The sequence below is a fragment of the Uranotaenia lowii genome, chromosome 1 (assembly GCF_029784155.1).
Source record: "Uranotaenia lowii strain MFRU-FL chromosome 1, ASM2978415v1, whole genome shotgun sequence".
NCBI classification, from domain to species: domain Eukaryota; kingdom Metazoa; phylum Arthropoda; class Insecta; order Diptera; family Culicidae; genus Uranotaenia; species Uranotaenia lowii.
The window spans coordinates 147127293-147148414 of NC_073691.1; the positions used below are offsets into that span (position 1 = coordinate 147127293).

The 21122-nt window shown below is 37.7% G+C and overlaps 1 protein-coding gene and 1 long non-coding RNA gene across 2 annotated transcripts in view; one reads left to right on the top strand and one right to left on the bottom strand.

Moving 5' to 3' along the window:
- The window catches only part of LOC129738010 (cadherin-87A), a 565342-nt gene that overhangs the window by 47275 nt on the left and 496945 nt on the right, over positions 1 to 21122 (bottom strand). The gene's annotated exons all lie outside the window — the stretch shown is intronic.
- On the top strand, positions 3141 to 3731 carry LOC129740455 (uncharacterized). Its single transcript, XR_008736246.1, has 3 exons — positions 3141 to 3205; positions 3271 to 3385; positions 3474 to 3731. It is a non-coding gene; the product is annotated as an uncharacterized LOC129740455 (long non-coding RNA).

The following is a 21122-nucleotide window of genomic DNA, read 5'->3' on the forward strand; positions in this document are numbered from 1 at the left end:
TAGCAATGTTGCTGCATATGTTACTGCATTAACCACAAAAATTCCAACGATGAAGGTAGAGAAAAAATTATGAACGGGACATGGAGAATCAGGATCCTGGGAAGCCTGCGGCCTTTGTCTGTGATAACCATTACTTCTAAACCTCTTTCGAGGAACCATGGGTTTGAAAATGTGCCATGAACAATCAGTAAAACACTTTCAACTCATTTAATGCTTGATTAGTCTTCATGTGACTCCATTGTTCGAAAAACTTATCAATCCTTTATTTTATACAGACATCTGATTGAGGGCAAGGTTGCGGATCTTCGTTCAGAATGATTTTTCCCCCCATCCAAGTCACCAACGATTTTACTCCTCAACATAGAAGGTCTGTTTTCTTTACAAACGACGCTTTTAAGCATCGAACGACGCATACCTAGTTTGTTTTTCTTTCCCTCTCTAGTGATCAGTTATTTTCTGAGCTACTATTGGTAACAATCAAACAATCATCATTCGTTCTTGATGTAAACCAAGGTGTGTATATATTCAGGAGGTGTTACCGAATATCGAATTCCCGATTCAGCCATTTTGGCTATGTAGGTTATGCAACTAAGCGGAACTCATGAAGTTTGTTTACCAACAAACCACCGAAAAGCTGAGCAAAAAATAAACAAACTCATTGAGAGCCCCGCTCACCCCTCGCCTACTTACTGTGAAAGTCGGAGAACCTAGTGTATCAAAAGACCTTGATGTAAACATTGCGCGTATCATTCGATGCCTTCTCGACTCGCTGACGATCATGCTTCGACACGAATACCGCGTGAAGCAAAATGCTTTATTTCTAGGAACGCAAGAGGTGCAAAAAAACTAAATCTAGGCCAACATTGGCTTATTTTCCTCTCAAGTTTTGTCAACTGTATGGGTCTTTGTCGTTATCCTGAAAATTGTCCTCCTAGTGGTCAAAATCATCGTCATCAATTCGCGCCGAATCAACTCGCAGACGAATGGATTCAGTTGCGAAGCAAATGGTTGCTGGAGTAACGAATGACTGAAAATAGGGATGAGAAAATCAACAAGGCGCCCTAGGCAACAAAAACAGAACGAAAAATCATTGTACATAGTTCACTAAGACGGCGCTTTTCTGTTGTATGTTTTGATTCGTTCGCGAGTAAATGCTAAACAGCGTCGTTACTGTGGTTGCATCGGTAACGATTTGAAATTTTGAAGTAAACGAGGCGATTATCAGTAAGCCTGATTGAGGGCTACAACCACAGAGAACAGACATCGGGCCCCGAACAAAAATTTGTTGAAATCGTGTGTGAGAATACCCACCAAAGTTTCAAACCAAATTCGTAAGTGGACTAACATCCATAAGATGTCGCTACCAGTACACATATTTTTCCATTTTTTCGACACGCTTAGAAATTAATACTCATAGCTTATCTCAAATGAGGCCATTGCAATGTATGAGAGTAACACAACTTTTTGTGTAATAAATTTTAAGAACATCTTGATTTTAAAAAAATGCAAATCATATTTCAATCATACTTCAATCGCTGTCATATGTCCCAGCATATGCCCCATATTGTTCAATCAATATTGGCGTTGAATTGAAAGTTGAATTCCAAGTTTTAAAGTATGTCTGTCAGTAAATAATTTTCTAGAACAGAGAATGTGAACATAAATGTTATAATTGTTAATTATGGGTCGGTATTCCGGTTGATGTTACCTTGTAACTCATGTTTATTAATAACTTTAATCATTTCTACTGATTACTAACCCTGAGTTACAAGTCCTCATCTATCGATCTCAGGTGACAGCGTTCAATTGTGATTGAGATATGATTTGCATTTTTTTTTTAATCATGATGTTTTAAAATTTATTACACCTAAATTTGTGTTACTGTCATACATTGCATTGGCCTCCTTTGAGATAAGCGATGAGTAGTAATTTCTAAGCGTGTCGAAAAAATGAAAACAAAAATAGGTGTACCGGTAGCGACATCTTATGTATGTTAGTCCACTTACGCATTTGTTTTGAAACTTAGGTTGGTATTTACACACATGTGTTGAGCTCCAGCTCGAACTCTGTTCTCTGTGCTACAACCAAGGTTGCCGAAATCACAGAAAAATCTGTAATTTCACAGAATTTTGAGCAAATTTTCATCACAGAATCTGTGTCACAGAACACAGAATTTGGAAAAATTTCACTGAATTTTTTAATTAAGAATGAATTTCCTAAATTATAATTTTTTGGCCAATATAAAATTTAGGTTTTTTACTTTGAAATCAGAAAGTATCATAACATTGGTCATTTTAATTTATTTTACTCAACTTAAATGTAAAAAAAAACTCTAATTTATCATGAATTTTCAATAAAATTCAAAGAAATAGCATCACAGAAAACCATCACAGAATTTTTGGGTAAAATCGCAGAATGTCAGAATTTTTTTTCTCAAAAACACAGATTTTTTTTCGGCAACCTTGGCTACAACCCATAAGAGTTACCAAGGCAGCCACTGCAGTGCACTTTAGTGGTTGAAGAATTAGATGACTGTATTAATGGGCTCGAAGGACCATTTATTTTTATATACATGGTTTTCCGTTTTATCACTGAAACTTTTCTGCCCATAAGTGGTCGACAGGTAAGATGTGTTTCCACCTATAACTAACTATATAATAAGAATGTTTAATCAGTTGCTAGCTGGCCAGGTATATACACGGATGCCGGAATGCCTGTAAGTAAACTAGGCCACCTGATTGACTTTTTCTGCCAGAATATACCTTATATCAACACAATACATTCACTTCATAACAGTTCATACGAAGCCATCGGAAGTTATATTATGTATCGTTTGATCTGCAAAACTGAAATGAAAAGTTTATCAAAAACAAAAAGTACCACAATGAAATATACGAGTAAAGTGAATTTATTAAAGACATGCAAAAATATCGAATTAGCGAAGAATGTGAAAATTAAAACTACGAAATTGAGCAGTACCTACCTACCTAAGGGTCCAGCGCCGATTGACCGGCGCATAGGGCTGAGATAAAAGATCTCCACTGCTGGCGATCCGGAGCCAGCGTCTTCACTTGCTGCCAGCCAAGGTTCTCGTCAACTGTGCGGATTTCAGCGGCTAGACTTCGCCGCCACGAGCTTGAAATTGAGCAGTAAGCTAAGGATAAACAGGAATTTATCTAAGTGGAAAATAGTAAATTTTCAAAAGGTACCGAAAATTTTGGCACATTAGAAAAAAACATTGTGTTCTAAGTTCAATTACGTTCGTTCCAGCCATCTTGTTATACTGCATCATGTGCGAAAAGTTTGTGCTCGTTAGAAACCATGATCAAATCCATTATTCATGATCGAAAAATCAGAGAAAAACGATTTCTGAAAATCGAGGAAGGTGAACGAAAAGACAACATCTATGAAGAGTGTTGTGTACTAAAACAATATTTTGTTTTTTTTTTTTATTTTTTTTATTTCGTATCTAGGTACATTTATTTGGCCTTTTGTTATAGCCCTATTCGGCAAGCTTCGTGGACAATATTTTGTTTGTTACAGCCATCTTGAATTGCCACGGCAATCGGAAATTTATTGCGTGTTAGTGATAATCAGAAAAGTAAAAATTCAAGAATCAACGTAGAACCATGAAAAGAATGATGGTATAGCCAATCGTTGGAAAAAAGTTCAACAGAAGTGTTGATAAGATAACGAAACCCTAAAATGAAATTTATTATTTGGTGTTTAATGGTGCAAGTGCACCTTAGTGAAAATTTAGTTCGGTTCCGCCATTTTTAATTCAAAATGCAATCGAAAATTTGATTGTCGTTTTTTATTATGAATAAAATACAATTTATTATGCTCTAGAACGAATAATAAGAAAATAATTAGCCAATATTGAGTGAAAATTCCAAATCTTCTCAAATTTTGCATTTGCATATCAAATTAAATTGAGATTTAGTTCGTTTCCACCATTTTGAACCGCTTTCACGAGCAAAAATTTTTTGAGCGTTAGTAATCGTAAGTTAAAGCAAAATTTATGTTCAAAACAAAAATCTTCAAACAGCAATAGTGGCGTATCATGGATTGGCCAATATTAGTGTTGAGAAAATTTTAATTAAGTTTTTTTTAACTTAATTAAAATTTTCATGCATTTATTTTGGGGGTAATGTAACAGTATTCTGTACACCGTTTATTCGAATCACCTCAGTGTATATGAGCGGTGTCTTGGATAAATCTTTTAGTACAACTTGATCAACTGTGGCATTCTTTCTACCTTTCCCACTTACTCTTAGATTCGACTGAAACCTATTGTGTGAGTTTGGCGGCTTATCCAAGGGATTGGTAAAGCCAAGAGGAGCTGACTCAAGCCTCTTTGTTCGTTGGGCTTCATCGAGGGCAGTTGAAGTTTTGTGCACGCAGCAGATTTTAAGTGTTGTCGTTTCCGTTCGATACAAATGGTAGGCTGCGGTGAAATACCACATGGTGGGATAGTTTGTAACTATTTATTATAGTATTTCCAGCCTTTATTTACTGTCGCTAGATGTATCATCGGTGCATGCGATGAATAGCGTGTTTGAAAGTGAGTGATAAGAATTTTGTTAAACAAAAACGAAACACTAAATGATATCCATTTAGTCTAGAACTGCTCTAGCAATACCACATTAAAGCTACAGCAAAGAGATCTATCCGTTAGATAAAAGAAGATCATCAGGTATGACCATTGTCCGTTTTTTCCGTTTTTCGTGTGATACATAACCTAATCGTACACGTGTGTGTAGATTAAACCTTCACACGAAGGTTTTTTCTGTAGATTCTACCGTTCCGTCGTCTCGGCCAGTCGGTTCCGAATCCAGCCTCTAGAACCGAGTCTGGCCAGTGGGAGAAAACAACGTTTGGGCCGAGTGATCGGCAATAGCGTGGTCAAGGTCATCCAGGCAGCTTGCACGTCCGTAGGAGGTACCAGCAACCACCTCCGAGCCAAGGGACCCCGGTCAGTTAGTGGTCGAAGACGCAAGCCATCCGGCTAGCGTAAAAGCTGTGCTCACCAACCGAATCAAGCCGTAGGAACTCCCGATAGGGTTCCGAGCCAAGGGTTTCCGACACTTCCGGGTCGGCATTGCATGCTGTCATCCGTCCGTAGGGGCACCAGTCTCTGCCCTGAGCCAGTGGACACGGCTACCGTGGATTCCCTATCGGGTTCTCCGATCGGCGATCCGAATCTAGCTCACAGAGTAGGCCAGGTCAGTACCCAGTAAACATGAATCGGCAGAGAGGTAACTCAAATCGCCAGAAGGATCGTAACGATCTCTCTGGCGATTTTGCATCATTACATCGGTAGAGAGGAACACACCATACGCGTGCCTTGGGTGAGTGCCAAGAAATAATCTAATACACGCCCTCCAAAGAAACACACGAACACAATCCGAATCGTGTTTGTATGTTCCCCTTCGAGACGCGTGTTTGCCTGCCTGAGAACTGAGAAGTCGACTGCTACGATTGAAAGCACACGTATAAAAAACACGGGGATAAAATGCGTGCACACCGTACGAGCGTACGATTCAAACTGATTTCGCATGTGCGCATTCGTATTCGTTGCCTCTAGGTATCTCGGCAGGACAAACCGAACGGAAATATTTGCGTTCTCGGAGTGTCGCCGAAATTAACCGTTTTATTCTAACTTCAGTGACTCAACTCTCAATTTTTGGCATGCTCTGTCGATTTCTGAGAGGACTCGCTTACTGGGTAGGAGCTCACATCCGAGCTCTGAGTCAACCAGACCAAGCCTCGGTAGTCGCTGAAGCCGTTCGTCTGTGGTTCGACCACAAACATTGTCACCACCGAAACGGAACCGTGGACAACAATCCGACTACGTCGGCAACAAATAAGGTCAGATCTTCTCTAGACTATAAGATATAGTCTAGAGTTATTACACGAAATATTTACAGTTTAGTTCGACCAAACATTTATAATATGGTTTGCAAACCCAGGGTAAACAGTCGCAGGTTATAATCACGATTATTATGTTATACTCTGTTATGTTTTGATTGAGAGCTACCGAATATAAAGCTAAAATGGTATTTCGTGAGCATTTTGATTAGTGAGCGAAGCTCATTTGGGCAAAGTAAGTTTTGGGTTGGTTCGTCTCGTATTGCAAATTCTTCACTTTGCGTTTTGGGTTTCGCTTAAGAGTATTTATCCTTTTCCGTCCGCTTGACCCGCCCTGAGAGAAAGTTTTACTAGCTGGGCATCCAACACGCCGTCTCACATCGGCGGATGATCTCCGTCGTTGGCGCACAAGTGAGGTGGTCATTAGCAGTGCAGGTTTGCGGGACATTTCGGGTAACAACTTACTCTTTACGGGTTACATTCTTCCCCAGAGTAAATGTGATTACAGGGTATGGTGTAAGCGTTGCATTAGAGATTTGGCGAACTTTGAAAAATTCTAAAGAATTCACGTGAACACATACTTAGGCAGAAACTGCGGTGAATACGTGCACCCATGGTGGATAACCAACATACATTTTTATTTATTTATTTTTCACGGCCTTCGACAACTTAATATCATTCAGACTGATTTCTTAATCTATGCTTAAAACTATCTTTACTTATATTATAATCAAAACAAACACAAACTTGATTAAACAATTCACACGATATATCAAATGGGTTGTAAAATTCGTTTCTTCCATAATTGATTGTTCTTAGAGGCTCAAAATTCCGTAAAAAGCGAGATGGGACATGATACGGTATCATTTCGACGAGATTAGCACTGTCTATATTTCCGGATATAATGTCGAATATAAACAGGCGACGAAGAAGTATAATTCGTGAGCCGATCGGTTCGATGTTCAGGATCCCACATCGGTCATGGTAAGGTGGAAGTCTCTGAGGTTCATTCCATGGTAGATTAGGGAGTGCGTATCTTAAAAACCGCTTCAAGACTGATTCGAGAAGTTTCATACCGCCGATTGAGTTTGGTGCCCACACTTGTATGTTGTACTCCAAACCACAGCGGACGAGCGAGCAGTACAATGCCTTCAGAGTGGTGATATCGGTGAATCCTTTGGTGTTTTTACCAGAAATCCTAGCACTGATTTAGCCTTCGCTATGGTTACAGCAAGATGTTCCTTGAAATTAAGAGACTTATCCACAATCACACCCAAATCCCGAATGGATTCAACTTTCTGAAGTACCGTGTTATCAGCTGTGTAAAGATGTGCGATCTCAACTCTGCTTCTAGTGAACGTTATAAGCTTACATTTTTTCAGATTAACTTCCATCGCATTTATTTGGCACCAGCACATAAGTTTATCGAGATCCTGCTGCAGTAACAAACAGTCTGAATATTGTGATATTGAGCGGTACATTTTTAGATCGTCAGCGTAGAATACTAGTTCAGAATCAATTATATCACAAAGATCGTTCATAAACAAGTTGAAAAGTAGTGGACCCAGAGGACTCCCTTGAAGAACTCCAGAAGGAACAGTGAAGTGTCGGGATTTGATGTGACCCTGTTGAACAAATGCAGTTCTGTCATGGAGATACGGTTCGAGCCACTTTACGATCCAAGTTGGGAATCCCATTTTTTCTAGTTTATCGATCAGGAGCTTGTGGGGAAGTCGATCGAATGCCTTCGCAAAGTCCACATACAAAGCATCTACTTGCTTTTTATTTGCGAGACAACCGCTGATAAAAGGGACATACACCATTAAGTTCGATAAGGTTGATCGCTTTTTTGCGAAATCCGTGCTGACATTCATCAATTATGTGTGACGATACTGGGCTCAATGCGTTGAAAATTAACAACTCAAAAACCTTAGCAAGGCAATTCAGTATAGAAATACCACGGTAATTTTCAACGAGATGTATATTACTGGTTTTGTGGATGGGTGTAATTGCTGCAGTTTTCCAAAGTTTTGGTAAGGTTGTTGATTCCAAAAACTTATTAAAAATCATGCTTACCGGAAGTGCAAGAGAGTTACAGCATCGTTTGATGAACAGCGGGGGCAGACCATCAGGGCCAGCACGTTTCCGTTCGTTAACGTTTAGGAGCGCTTTTCTCACGTCGTCTGGGGAAACTCTTATTTCAGGAATGCTGATGTTTAACGAGTTTACTGAAGCCAAATGTTGAGTCCCAGAAGTCATGATGTGGTCAACGAACGTAGTTTTAAAGAACTCTGTGCACAGCTGGACTGCTTCTGCCGTATTGGTTGAGTGGCGACTTTTATACGACAGATTCTGTGGAAGTCCTGAGAAACCTTTTTGATTCCTTACGTAGCTCCAAAATGATGATGGTTCATTTTTTAATTTACGTTGGATATCGACTAAGTAATGGCGGTAACTGAAGTCTTTAAGTTTTAAGTATTCCAACTCAGTTGCTCTGACGTTATGTTTAGAGGCATCCGTGGGGTTGCGTCTATGTATTTTTTTTTACCTTCCTTAAGCGGTTTTTAAATTTAGATAGCTCTCGGTTCCACCACGCAATTTTTTTGGAAATATGGCGAGGGCGCGTGGGCATATTTCTGCTCAGAATGTCATTTATACGAGAGCAGAAAGCCTCAGTCGCTGAGTCTACGTCAGACGCTATGGCGTTTAAAACATCGGGCCAATTTTCCTGCTGGATTATCGTATCGAGCTCGTAAAAGTCGCAGTTTTTGAAGTCATATCTAGTATCACTGCCTTCGTCAACGTCTTCGAAGAAGTTGGAGGAAAACGAAACAATGAAAGGCGGGTGATGAGCATCCTCACGCATCAGCGGCTGCGGGGATTCAAATATCTGGAAACTGGTAGAGTCACTTGAAAATGCTAGATCCAGCAGACGTCCGTTGGCGTTCTTAATGCTGTTAATTTGATGCAACCCAAAATCCGTTAGAGCGTTTGTGACGATATATTCCTTGGATTGTAATAAATCAGGAACGTCGATGTTAAGCTCGGTTTCAGGAAGAAAACTATTTAATTCCTCGTCAAAAATCCAAGAAACATGATTCTCACGAATCTCAACTCAGAGATTCAATCAGACACGTCTGTTGCTCACAAGAATAGAAATATGACTGACTTTTTTTTTGTAATTTATTTATTTGAAACGATGACTGACTTGGTTTTGTTTGTTTTGCCTACACCCAAAATAACCTGCACGTAGCGGCTACGTGAAAAACTACATAGTTTTTATCCAATTGATTTTCACGTAGATGCTACGGTATAAACATTTAAACGCGTCGCTATAAGAATCGGTGCATAATGAACATCAAATAAAATTTACGTGAATTTTTAAGTGAGTACAATATGATGTGATAATGGAAAATTTGTGAAATTCCTTTAGTATTGAAATGTAACTATGATTGATTTGCCCGTTGCTTTTGTATTAGTGGCTTGTGATATAGCTCAGTTGTCCAGCGCAGATGTCCGCGAGTTCGAGCCCAAGAGTAAACATCGAACACAGTTGTACCGGATAAGTTTTTTAATAACGATCCGCCAACTGTAACGATGATAAAGTCGCGAATGCCATAATGATGGTAAAACGACTATAATCGAAACAAAAAAAAAGTTGCTTTTGTTTTGTTTTTCTTTTCATTTTTATTTAAAAAAAAAAACAAGAAGTTTCTTTATAAAGAATTTTATTCTAAATTTCATTTTGCACTACAAAAACCGAATTTTACTCCAACCCTTCATCACAAAAAAATCAGCAACAATCCGTATTCCGTGCCTGGTTCGATTGGGGTTTCCTGTAGAATAAAATAAAAAATTGAATAAATAGAAATGAATTTCCTGAAAAGTAAATAAGTTTGCTTTACCGGATCAGTCGAGGATTCGTTCTCTTATAATTCCTGGAAGGCACCCGGATTTACTTTACTTTACCTAACGCCAACCTTCCGATGTTTCGAGGTCTGAAAAAATAAAATAATTTCGTTGGTGAGAAATTTCAAATGTGTGAGATGTCCAAATCAACGGTAAATCTATTCGGCCACGAATCCCGAATTATGTGTCAACTCACCTTTTAAATAATCCTGGGAAAACTGGCAGAAGAAGCGGTCTTCGGTGTAGTACAAGCGAAAACTAAACACATCTTTTCAACTGCTTTTTTCCAGAACGAACAAAGTCAGCTGCATAACCTTTTCCTATATAAGAATTTGAGAAAAAAAAAGTCGAAACCGATTGAAAGCATCCACTTAGATTTTACGTAAAATTCATGAGGCAATTATGTTGAAGTAGAGTAGTTGCTACCGGGGCGTCCTTGCTACACTGGGGTTAATACAAAATTTACGTAGAATCGATATGATGCATCAAAATCTAAGTTTACGTGAAAAATACCGTAGAAATAATTTCAAAATTATTTTGGGTGTAGTGTTGTCAAAATATAAATATTTTAATTAATTTTTTTCAGTGTGGCCGAATTCATCTTTTAATTAATTTTATCCATTTAAAAACTTTATTTACTTTCAACGTATCCTTCATCTAATCCTTACACGTAGCAAACACAAACCACAAAATTTCCGTTCTGTACTTTATTTCGTGATTTTCAATCTTCAAAGCCAAAACCATTTCTGTTCTGATTTCGATCCCGCTACATATATTTCGGGAATTGGTTCTGGGGGAACTTTAGGTGGATTTTCAATTCCCCGGGCACTAAAAGTTATTGAATTTTCATTTCCCCGAACAACGTTGTCCGGGGAGAAAGGCCTCAATACAGTTCCCTGGAGGATTTCCGCAAATAAACGTCCATAGTGCACAGGAGTGGTCTAGCTACTGGATGGATGTCAGATAGACAGCGTTTCGAATGGGTGCTAATTTATTCTTCGCGGGGTACTTTAGAGCCTTTCGTTCCATTCGTGTATCTGGTCACGTGTATCCGGAACAAGTTGTTGGGCCGAGCAATTGCGGCACAGTACCTACCAATTTGTTGCAAGTAGTTTTGGACCGGGGCACAGTGGGATAAAAATATGGAAAGTTGACGGTCCATGAAATAATATTTTTTTCTCTTTTCGGGAAAGTGGAAATGTAGGCTAAAGCAGTTGAAACAAACGGAAGTGGACTTTTCGTTTGAAAGAAAACGCCCACAATGCCAATAAATTGCGTGTCAGCCCCTTGTTCAGCATGGGAATTTCACTAATGCTCTTGGCAGTTGGAAAGTGCTGACCGGATTTGGAATGAGTTTTCCCGGTCTAACGTTACCGGGAGAAAAAAAAAACCGCTCCCCGGATAACGTAATCGTGCCAGCTTTGGATCGTTCCGCGGAACCGCAGAAGCGCCCGTCAAATGTGATGTGATGTGATGATTGGCCGGATGAAATAGCTCGGGCTCATCCGGAGCTGCCACTTATTTGCATCGTGCGCCAAATGGAAGATACACTAGGATTCAATTTTAATGAAAAACTCAATTAACAACATCGCATTCCGCCATTTGGTGGCTGATAGATGCGAGCGGAAAGTGTTTTTCGCTGAGAGGATCAGTCCTGTTCGGTTTCGTAACTTCCGGATGACACACGACTCAGCTCTTTGTCAAACGTGACCACACTTTAACTGGCAAACATAAAAAATCTGAGCAAAAAAAAACACCAAAAACGTTTAGAAAATAAAATAAATACAATTTTTTATAATTAAACGCAAAACAATTCGTGCGCTTAACCCAAAATTAAGCCATAAGACGCTGCTGTGTGGTACTTGAGTAGGGAACCAATCCAATTGAAATGAAACAACTATGTCGTCATGCAAGGGCTGTGTCCATGATTCATAAGATAGGAAGTTCACGAATGCACGTCCCCATGGGTGCAGTTCAAATATTTAATGGAAGACTGATTGATTTTGAATTCCATTGGATCGAATTCATGAGCTATCTGTCTGTATCCTAGCACCCATGCGTACACAATTTCAATCGATTCCGTTTGAACTCGAACATCAAACCGTTCTATTGTCTCGGATTGATTTGAGCTACAAGCAAATTTCATGATTTGTTCCAATTCAACTGCAAGAATCAAATAATTGATTTCATTTGCCTCTGGACTTGATGCCTCAGAGCCTCAAACACCAATCTTTTCATCGAAAGAGATAGTAGTTGAACACTCTATCGACTATTCCAGAAATTATAAGCACACCAAATGTTAACGGTCATTTTGAATGGAATATTTTTTCTCGAATTCAACCATGATGAATCTAGTATGGTGGTCTCACATTCCAAATCGCACCTTCAGCCATATTGAAAAAAGTTTTGACAGCTGGCTGAAGTGTTTACGAAAAAGGGGTCCAGGGATGCCAGGTGTTTGAGATACAAAATCAGAGAAATTTGGGAAAAAAGTCTATGTATTTCTGTGCATGTCGTAGACCAAAGATTCTTTCAATTTTTTTCGGAAATTCTTTAATTTTTGTGGATTTTTTAAAAAGATTTTTACATCTTGCAACAGTTTTCACCCAGTTTTCCACCCACAACCTTCCGCTATCCTTAGAACGAAAAGTTTTTTTGAAGACACAGAGAACAGGCATACAAGCTAGCCCACGAAACTTGTGTAAAATATCCAACGACAGTTTTGACCCAACTTTTGTTTTTTGGCTGGGCCACCAGAGGTCTCCAAACACACCAAAGGTAACTGTCAAAACCAAACTGAAAAAAAACCAAAATCTTATTCAGTTTTGAACAGGTCGTATGAACAGAACATAAGTCCAACTCGTATTATGGAGTGCATCGAGTAAATCGTCGTGCGCATTTAACTCGGAAAAAGTAAAGAATCTTACCTTACAATCGTCCCAAAGTTTCTCCAATTTGTAAATATACGGTCGAACTATAACTGATGGCTATCGACGCGATTCCATCCGTTAGAAAAAGCGAAATACCCGGAAAAATAATTTCGCTTCTATTCCGAAAAGAAGCCATTATTCGCGATTGTATAAGAGGAGTTGTACCCACTGGCACATTCTACCTTCAACTCACCGGACCCATCTCATCATGACCTCAAGGAGCCAAACCACCAAGCGAAATAAGCCAGACAATAGCGGGGTAGCCGATGAGCCAGAAGAGATGTCCATCTCCCAATTAGCTGAGCTGTTGATGGAAAAAATGGAGCGGACCAATTTTCGTCACGTTGCATAATGGAAAAATATCTTAAAATTCAATCCCTCTTTCCTTCAAACTAGAAAGTACTATATGTTGAACAATGAAATGCAAAAGTGATTCTCGAAAGTAACCCGCTTACACCCAAAATAATCCGCACGTAGGGGCTACGTGAAAAACTACATAATTTTTATCCAATTGATTTTCACATAGATGCTACGAAATTGGTATTTGAACGCGTCCCTATAAGAATTTGTGCTTCATGGAACGCACATACATTTTACGTGAATTTTTTGTCAGTTCAACGCGGTTTGTTTATGAAAGCCACGAGGAATATTTTCAATATCCGAATGAAAGTAATGGTGTTTTTTTCTTCCTGTTTTTGTTATTTTTCATAATGATTAAAAAAAAGCTAAATTTTGTTGTGAATAAACATTATTTTACTATCTTTGCACTTTATTTTACTATCGTCACTACACTTTTTAAGTATAAGAAACACTTATTTTTGAACTTCCTACAACGCTGCTTTCTTTTTGAAATCCTGTAAAAATTGAAAAGTATACATTAATAAAAAGTATTATTTGAATAAAATATATTTTACCTTGTCTGTTGTTCCGTAAATGGTATTCCGATGAACCTCTTATTCGAACAGACCCACCAAAGAACGACGGAAAAGCACAATTGTATCCAGAGCCATTGCTATCAGAAAAATGAAATTAGAAAAACAAAAATTAGCGGATTGCAATTAGGAATTATTATCACTTACCAATACAATAAATCCTAAACAGTTGTATATCCGATCATGATGACAACAGGCACAACGGCTTCAAAAAATTTCACAACATAAAACAAAAATGACGGACCACAATTCCAAATTCTAATTTGAATTTACCACCACACGCTGGAGAAAAATGTACAAAACGGATTAGAAATCATCCACTTAGACTTTACGTGAAATTCATGAGTCAGTTATGTGGAAATAAAGTAGTTGCTACCGGGGCGTCCTTGTTACACTGGGGGTACTACAAAATTCACGTAGAATCGATATGATGCATCAAAATCTTACTTTACGTGAAAATACCGTAGAAATAATTTCTAAATTATTTTGGGTGTAGAGATGGCTAGAATTGGTGTTAAAGGGTAAGACAGATCGTAAAGAATGTATTGTATAATTGACTGGATATAGCCGATTCCTCCTCTGACGATAAATGTCAAAGAAGTGCAAAAATATATTCAAAAACTGTTAGTTATTTTGACTGCTTCAGAAGTGCAAAAATATAGGGAGTGAAATTCTGTCTAATCAAAAGTAACTCTTATTGCATTTATCTAGCAAAAAATTTAACCCGTCTATTTTAGAGCTGTATTAGTTTAAATTTTTAATGTGTTCATATGCGATAAGCCTTTTCGAAAACTGTCACTTGAAAATTTGATTTGTAACTTTTGAACGGCGCAATAGATGACACTGTTTCTAGTCAATTTTTTACGTATTTTTTGGATGCCAGCATTTGAAATTTTACACACTTTTTTGAAAATTTTATGTTCGAGCTTGTACGTCTGTTCTCTGTGTTTAAGATTAAACGGCGGTTCGAAAAATATCGTATTAAATATGACGCTCAAAAATCGTTTTAATTAAACGTCATAAACATTATATTTGTTATCAATTTTTTTAATATCAGTTTTTTAGAGAGAGAAAATAAACATGATTGAATGTGTTTCGCAAAAAGTGTTTGACTAAAAAAAATGTACTATGTGCAATAGACTGCCCCAAATGACCCGACTTTTGAAAAAGTTATACGCTGCAGGCTAAAATTGGTCCTGGGCCTGGTACAAGATCTCATGCCAAATTTGAGCCAGATCGGACCACGGGAAGGGGTCGCTCAACGAGCCTGAAGTTTGTATGGGATTTTGAGACATTTTGTTCGAGAGGAACATGAAAAACCAGTTTTTCGTCAATAACTTTTGTCTCCTTCGGCCGATTTTTTTCAAAAACGGGTTTTCTTAAAGCCTAAATTATGACAAATATTTTATCTGGAGGTTGCATTTCAATGAAAGTTAAGATAAAAAAGTTATTAAGCTTCAAAAATTTGTTAACTTTTTTAAGGGTGATATTCATCACTTTTTTAATGAGGCGAATAAAGTCCGACCAGAACACTCAATGTGAAATGCATGCCGTTTCGTCAAATAATGATCGTTTTTAATTGTTGTTGTTGCGCTCGATTGCACTTTTTAATGTTTTTCTGATATTTGAGTTTGGATGATATTCACTTGATAGTTCGGAAAGAAGTAAGGGCGGAAAAATGCTTGACAATTGCATAACCACAGGGGCTTAGGAACATGACTGGACGATTTGTGATGCCAATTAAAAGATAAATTTAAATTAAAAGATGTTTAGAGTGTTTTTATTACAAAAAATAATGAGATTGACACGTGAAGTTATTCAAAATCTTGTTTTTTATTCATAGAGTAATTAACAAAGTTCAAATAATACACAACATCGTAGCAATTGCTTCTTTTCGAAGCAAGCACGGTAACAGAGTTTCAAATAAATTTCTTTGAAACGTAATGCGTACATTAAAAAAAAGAAATTTCAAACTTAAACACAATTCACTCTAAACCGAATAAAATACTTTGTTGAAATCAATTAACAATATTAACCTTCATTCTGTATCAAAAGAATGCTTCAGCTAATATAATAAAAACGTGAGAAAAATATAAAAGGACCTTTTTTCGAAAAATTATCATTTCATTGGTATCATAAAGCGTTGGTCCATGTGTTTTTCGATCTAAAAAAATGTTGGCGGTTGGTTCTGAGAATAACAACAATTCTGAATAGATATTTTTGAGAAAAAAGAGATTCTGAGTTAGGTAGAAAAGATGAAACATAAACCCCGCCCAAAGGCGGATATATGTACAATAGACTGCCCCAAATTTGTGTGGGAAATTTAAAACCTGTGCAATATTATACGCTTTAGGTTAAAATTGATTCTAGTCCTAGTACAAGATCTCATGCCAAATTTGGGACAGATCGAATTACGGCAAGGGGTCGCTCAACGAGATTGAAGTTTGTATGGCATTTTGAGACATTTTGCTCGGAAGAAACATGAAAAACCTGTTTTTTATCAATAACTTTGGTTTCCATTGACCGATTTCTTTCAAAAATGGTTTTTCTTAAAGGATGGTATTCATCACTGTTGATGAGTTGGGCCGGTCGAACATATTGACGCCTCATTAACAGTAATGAATACCACCGTAGAAAGTTAGCCTATTTTTGAAGCCTCATAACTTTTTTTTCTAAACTCTTATCGAAATCCAGTCTTCGGATGAAATATTTTTCATAATTTAGGCTTTTAGAAACATTGTTTTTGGAAGAAATCGACCGACGGGAACCAAAGTTATTGATGAAAAACTGTTTTTTTATTGACATCACAAATCGTACAGTCATGCTCCTAAGCCCCTGTGGTTATGCAATATTTTTTTTAAATTGTCAAGCATTTTTACGCCCTTACTTCTTTCCGAACTATCAAGTGAATATCATCCAAACTCAAATATCAGAAAAACATTAAAAATTGCAATCGAGCGCAACAACAATAATTAAAAACGGTCATTATTTGACGAAACGGCATGCATTTCACATTGAGTGTTCTGGTCGGACTTTATTCGCCTCATTAAAAAAGTGATGAATATCACCCTTAAAAAAGTTAACAAATTTTTGAAGCTTAATAACTTTTTTATCTTAACTTTCATTGAAATGCAACCTTCAGATAAAATATTTGTCATAATTTAGGCTTTAAGAAAACCCGTTTTTGAAAAAAATCGGCCGAAGGAGACAAAAGTTATTGACGAAAAACTGGTTTTTCATGTTCCTCTCGAACAAAATGTCTCAAAATCCCATACAAACTTCAGGCTCGTTGAGCGACCCCTTCCCGTGGTCCGATCTGGCCCAAATTTGGCATGAGATCTTGTACCAGGCCCAGGACCAATTTTAGCCTGCAGCGTATAACATTTTACAGGTTTTAAATTTCCCATACAAATTTGGGGCAGTCTAATGTGCAATAAAGTCCCTATCTGTTTTAGGATTAAAAATAAGGATACCAAATTTTCACATATCAACACATTAAATTTAGAACCTTGTTTTCTTCGGTACAGATTTTTGAGTTTTCGGTACAGATGAAAAAGATTTTTTCGATGAGCGGTACAGATGTGAATGTGGCAACACTGGAGCAGAGAGCATCGCTTGCTAGGGGCGATTTGAATGTGTCCTACGGTTGGTCATAAGTCGCTAGAAGAGATTTTCTTCCTTCCCTGTTAGAGATACGAATTACATTGTACATCATAAGCCGAGACCACCGAGTGCTTTATTGGTAATTTGGTAATAATTTCAGATATTACTGCAAACGTACCGATTTCTCGGTGAAAACTTTTAGAGTTTAGGTAATAATTACCGATATTTCGGTAAAAATCAACGGTTGTGTGGTAAATATTACCGAATTTTTACAGCTTTTCGGTGAAAAAATCACGGTATTTCGGTAATTTTTTTCAGATATTTCAATAGAAATTCCTGGTGTTTCGGTTGTTCGTTAAATATTACCAAACGTTTAGACCTTTTCAGTAAAAAAATGGTATTTTGGTAATATTTTCAGATATATCGAAAATAACTCCTGGCTTTTCGGTAAAAATTACAGGAATTTAGGTAATAATAACTAGTATCTCGGTGAACTCTACTGGTTGTTTGGTACATTTTAACGTGTTTCTTTAGTTTACAGGAAAACATTAACGGTCTTTCGGTAATAATTACATACATTTCTGTTCTTCAATACCGGTTATTCGGTGATATCATTATCAATATTACTTTGCTATCACTTTGACAATTGTCAATATTTTGACAGATGATCTTTGATATGATCAGCCGAGTTTCGGTATTTTTTTACCGAAAAATGTCTGTCACGTTTAATAGCTGTCACTTCTCTGCCATGAAAAACATTACCGAACGGATTACCGAGTTCCACATGTTAGGATTTCGGTAAAAAAAAAAGTTACCGAGTTCAACAATTTTCGTTTACTGTGTACAATGCTCAGGTCAGGGGGAGACTTCCAATTGCCTAACTATGGCAAGTATCCGTCGGATTTTACCATTTCTCCCAGTCATGCATCTCTTGCGCCTGATGATGTTTCCTTTTCAGCGTACATCGCACACAGACATCCGGATAGAAATCTTTCGATTCCATATCCCTTTACTACCAGAATGTCGGTGGTATAAATTCCTGCTTGTCCGACTACCTTCTTGCTACCTCATGTTCCTGTTATGACGTCATGGCCTTTACGGAAACATGGCTGAACGACAGCACACTATCTGGCCAGATATTCGGCCCTGATTATTCAGTGTTTCGCTGCGACCGTAGCGCCCGTAACAGCAAAAAGTCTAGTGGAGGCGGAGTGTTAATTGCCGTCAAGTCGAATCTCTCAGCGCAGCTTATCGACGATAATTCCTGGTGCGATCTGGAACTTGTGTGGACTCGCATCGATCTTGGAGATAGGAAACTGTACGTTCGCTTAGACCAAGCCCACCCAATGGTTGCTAAACCACGAATCGAGCACATTCAGCAACATATCTATCAACCCATCATTGCACCAACAGTCGCTAACATGATTCGAGAAATAGCATTCGAGTAGTAGGTTGTTACAGGATGCGTTTATGTAGCAACCCGGTAGCAACGGAGCCGGTCGTAGCCTTCAGAAAATAAACAAACACAAATAGAAACCTGGATGGCAACAAAGGGTGCGAAAATCAGTAAATAGATAAAAACGCAACCAATCAAACCATCTAAAATACCGACCGAAATAGCAACGCCCGGTGGGCTTGGTCTTACTGCAGGGGTTTTCAAATCGTGCTCCGCGGAGCACTTGGTGCTCCGCGAAGCTTTTGAAAGTGCTCCGCGACGTACGCAACGAAAATCATGAACCAATTTTGAAAAACTCTGATATTTTTTTTATCGTTTCACTTTTATCGAAGCATAAGAAAAAAAATATTCACAGGGCATATAGTACAAACGAATAAATTTTGTTTACTTTATTTTTACTGGCGGCTAATGCCTTTTGGCAAAGAATGGTGATTTGTCAAAATTTACAGCTTTGATCGAACAACGTTGTGTTGCAGGACTGAGCGTGCAAAACACTCAAACACTCAGGCTGTTCTTTCGCCGTACTTAGTTAGCTACCGATTGGAAAAGCTGAAGAAGCGCATACTTTAGCTGAAAACTTAATCAAACCTTGTATTCAAGAAGTCGTCCGTATCATGGTTGATGATAAAACAGTGGAATTGGTAAACTCGATCCTATGTCTGACAATACGGTTTCTCGGCGAATTTGTGACTTGTCTGAAGTTGCTGAAAGCATTTTAATTTCAAGATTGAGAATTTCAAAATTCGACATGCAGCTTGACTAATCCACAGCACTAGCAATTCTGATGATATTTTTTCGCTATCAATGTTCTGGATGTTTCGAAGAAAATTTGTTCCAACTTCCACGATGAAGGCTGAAATTTTCAAGCTAATCGATGATTATGTTACGGGCAACAATATTCCGTGGTGAAATGGCATTGATGTATGTACGGACGGTGCGAAAGCTATAGTTGGAAATACTGCTGGAGTCGTTGCCAAGATCAAAGAAAAGACCAAAATTTGCTTTAGTAGTCATTACATGCTTCATCGACATGCACTCGCTTTGAAGAAACAATCATCATCTTTAAAGGAAGTCTTGGACGAAAGCGTTAAAAATAACCAACTTTATTTAGGCTCGTCCGAAAAATTCAAGGTTGTTCAAGGAGTTGTGGAAAGAGATGGGTAGCCAACATTCCACGCTACTTCTTCATACCGAAGATCGCTGGTTATCTCGAAGAAAAATGTTGTCTCGCCTGTTTGAATTAAGATCGGAAGTCAGAGCGTTTTTTAGCTACAATAAGTTGGTATTGGGGGTAAGATTGAATGATGATTAGTGGTTCGTCAGGTTAGCTTGTTTGGCTGATATTTTCATAAAATGAATGACCTCAGTATTTCAATGCAATGTAAAGGAATAACAGTCTTCGATTAAAACGGCAAAATTATGACCATTAACCCTCATCCGCATTAGATTTCATTACCCTAATCAGCACTTGTGGTGTCAATTTGACACCACAAGCTCAAATCGTTATAACTTTTGGCATGTTAGACCGATTTAAACAAAACTTACATCAAAAGAAACCTTGTAATGTCAGTAAAATATGTTTAAAACATTATGTACAGCTAAAGTTACAAGTTTTCTCGTTATTCAGCATGAAAGAAAAAAATCTGAAAAAACATGCCTCACGAAAACTGCTGTAGTTCATATGTTACACGTCCAAAAAAATATTTGCCTTATGCATATGAAAGCTGAAGTTAATGCCTACATCATGAAGACAAGAAATATTTTTTTAAATTTTTTTTAATGAAATGGTCACAAAAAGTTCAAAAAAGTGGTCTAAAAAACCTATTTTTCATTCGATTGCTAGTAAATACTGTTTGAGCGATGGTAGAGTTTTGAAAAAAATATGACTACAAAATGTATTAAAATTCCAACATTTTGCTGTCTTTAGATTTTTGATGCAACAAAACTTGATTTAACTGGAATTTTTCAAAGTTCACTACTTTGCGCGATTTTTTTACAAATTGAAATTTCATCTGTTTTTGTGGTCCACTGTCAGGTTGTACCCAGATTATCAGTGCTTTTACTTTGTTTGGAGCAATCAAAAGTATATTCATTGGAAAGCACATTTAATCTACATTCTAGTGAGGTGCTACAATTCACGCTGTAAGACTTCACAAAAAAATGAAAATTATAAACGTAAAATCATTTCTGAATTTCTAGAACAACAAGCACCGCGTCCAGCAAAACGTGTTTGTTTGCTCTCCAAGTAGGTACGGTGGGTGGTGATTCGGGCAGAGAGCTCTCTGTAGTCATATTTTTTTCAAAACTCTACCATCGCTCAAACAATATTTACTAGCAATCGAATGAAAAATAGGTTTTTTAGACCACTTTTTTGAACTTTTTGTGACCATTTCATTAAAAAAAATTTAAAAAAATATGTCT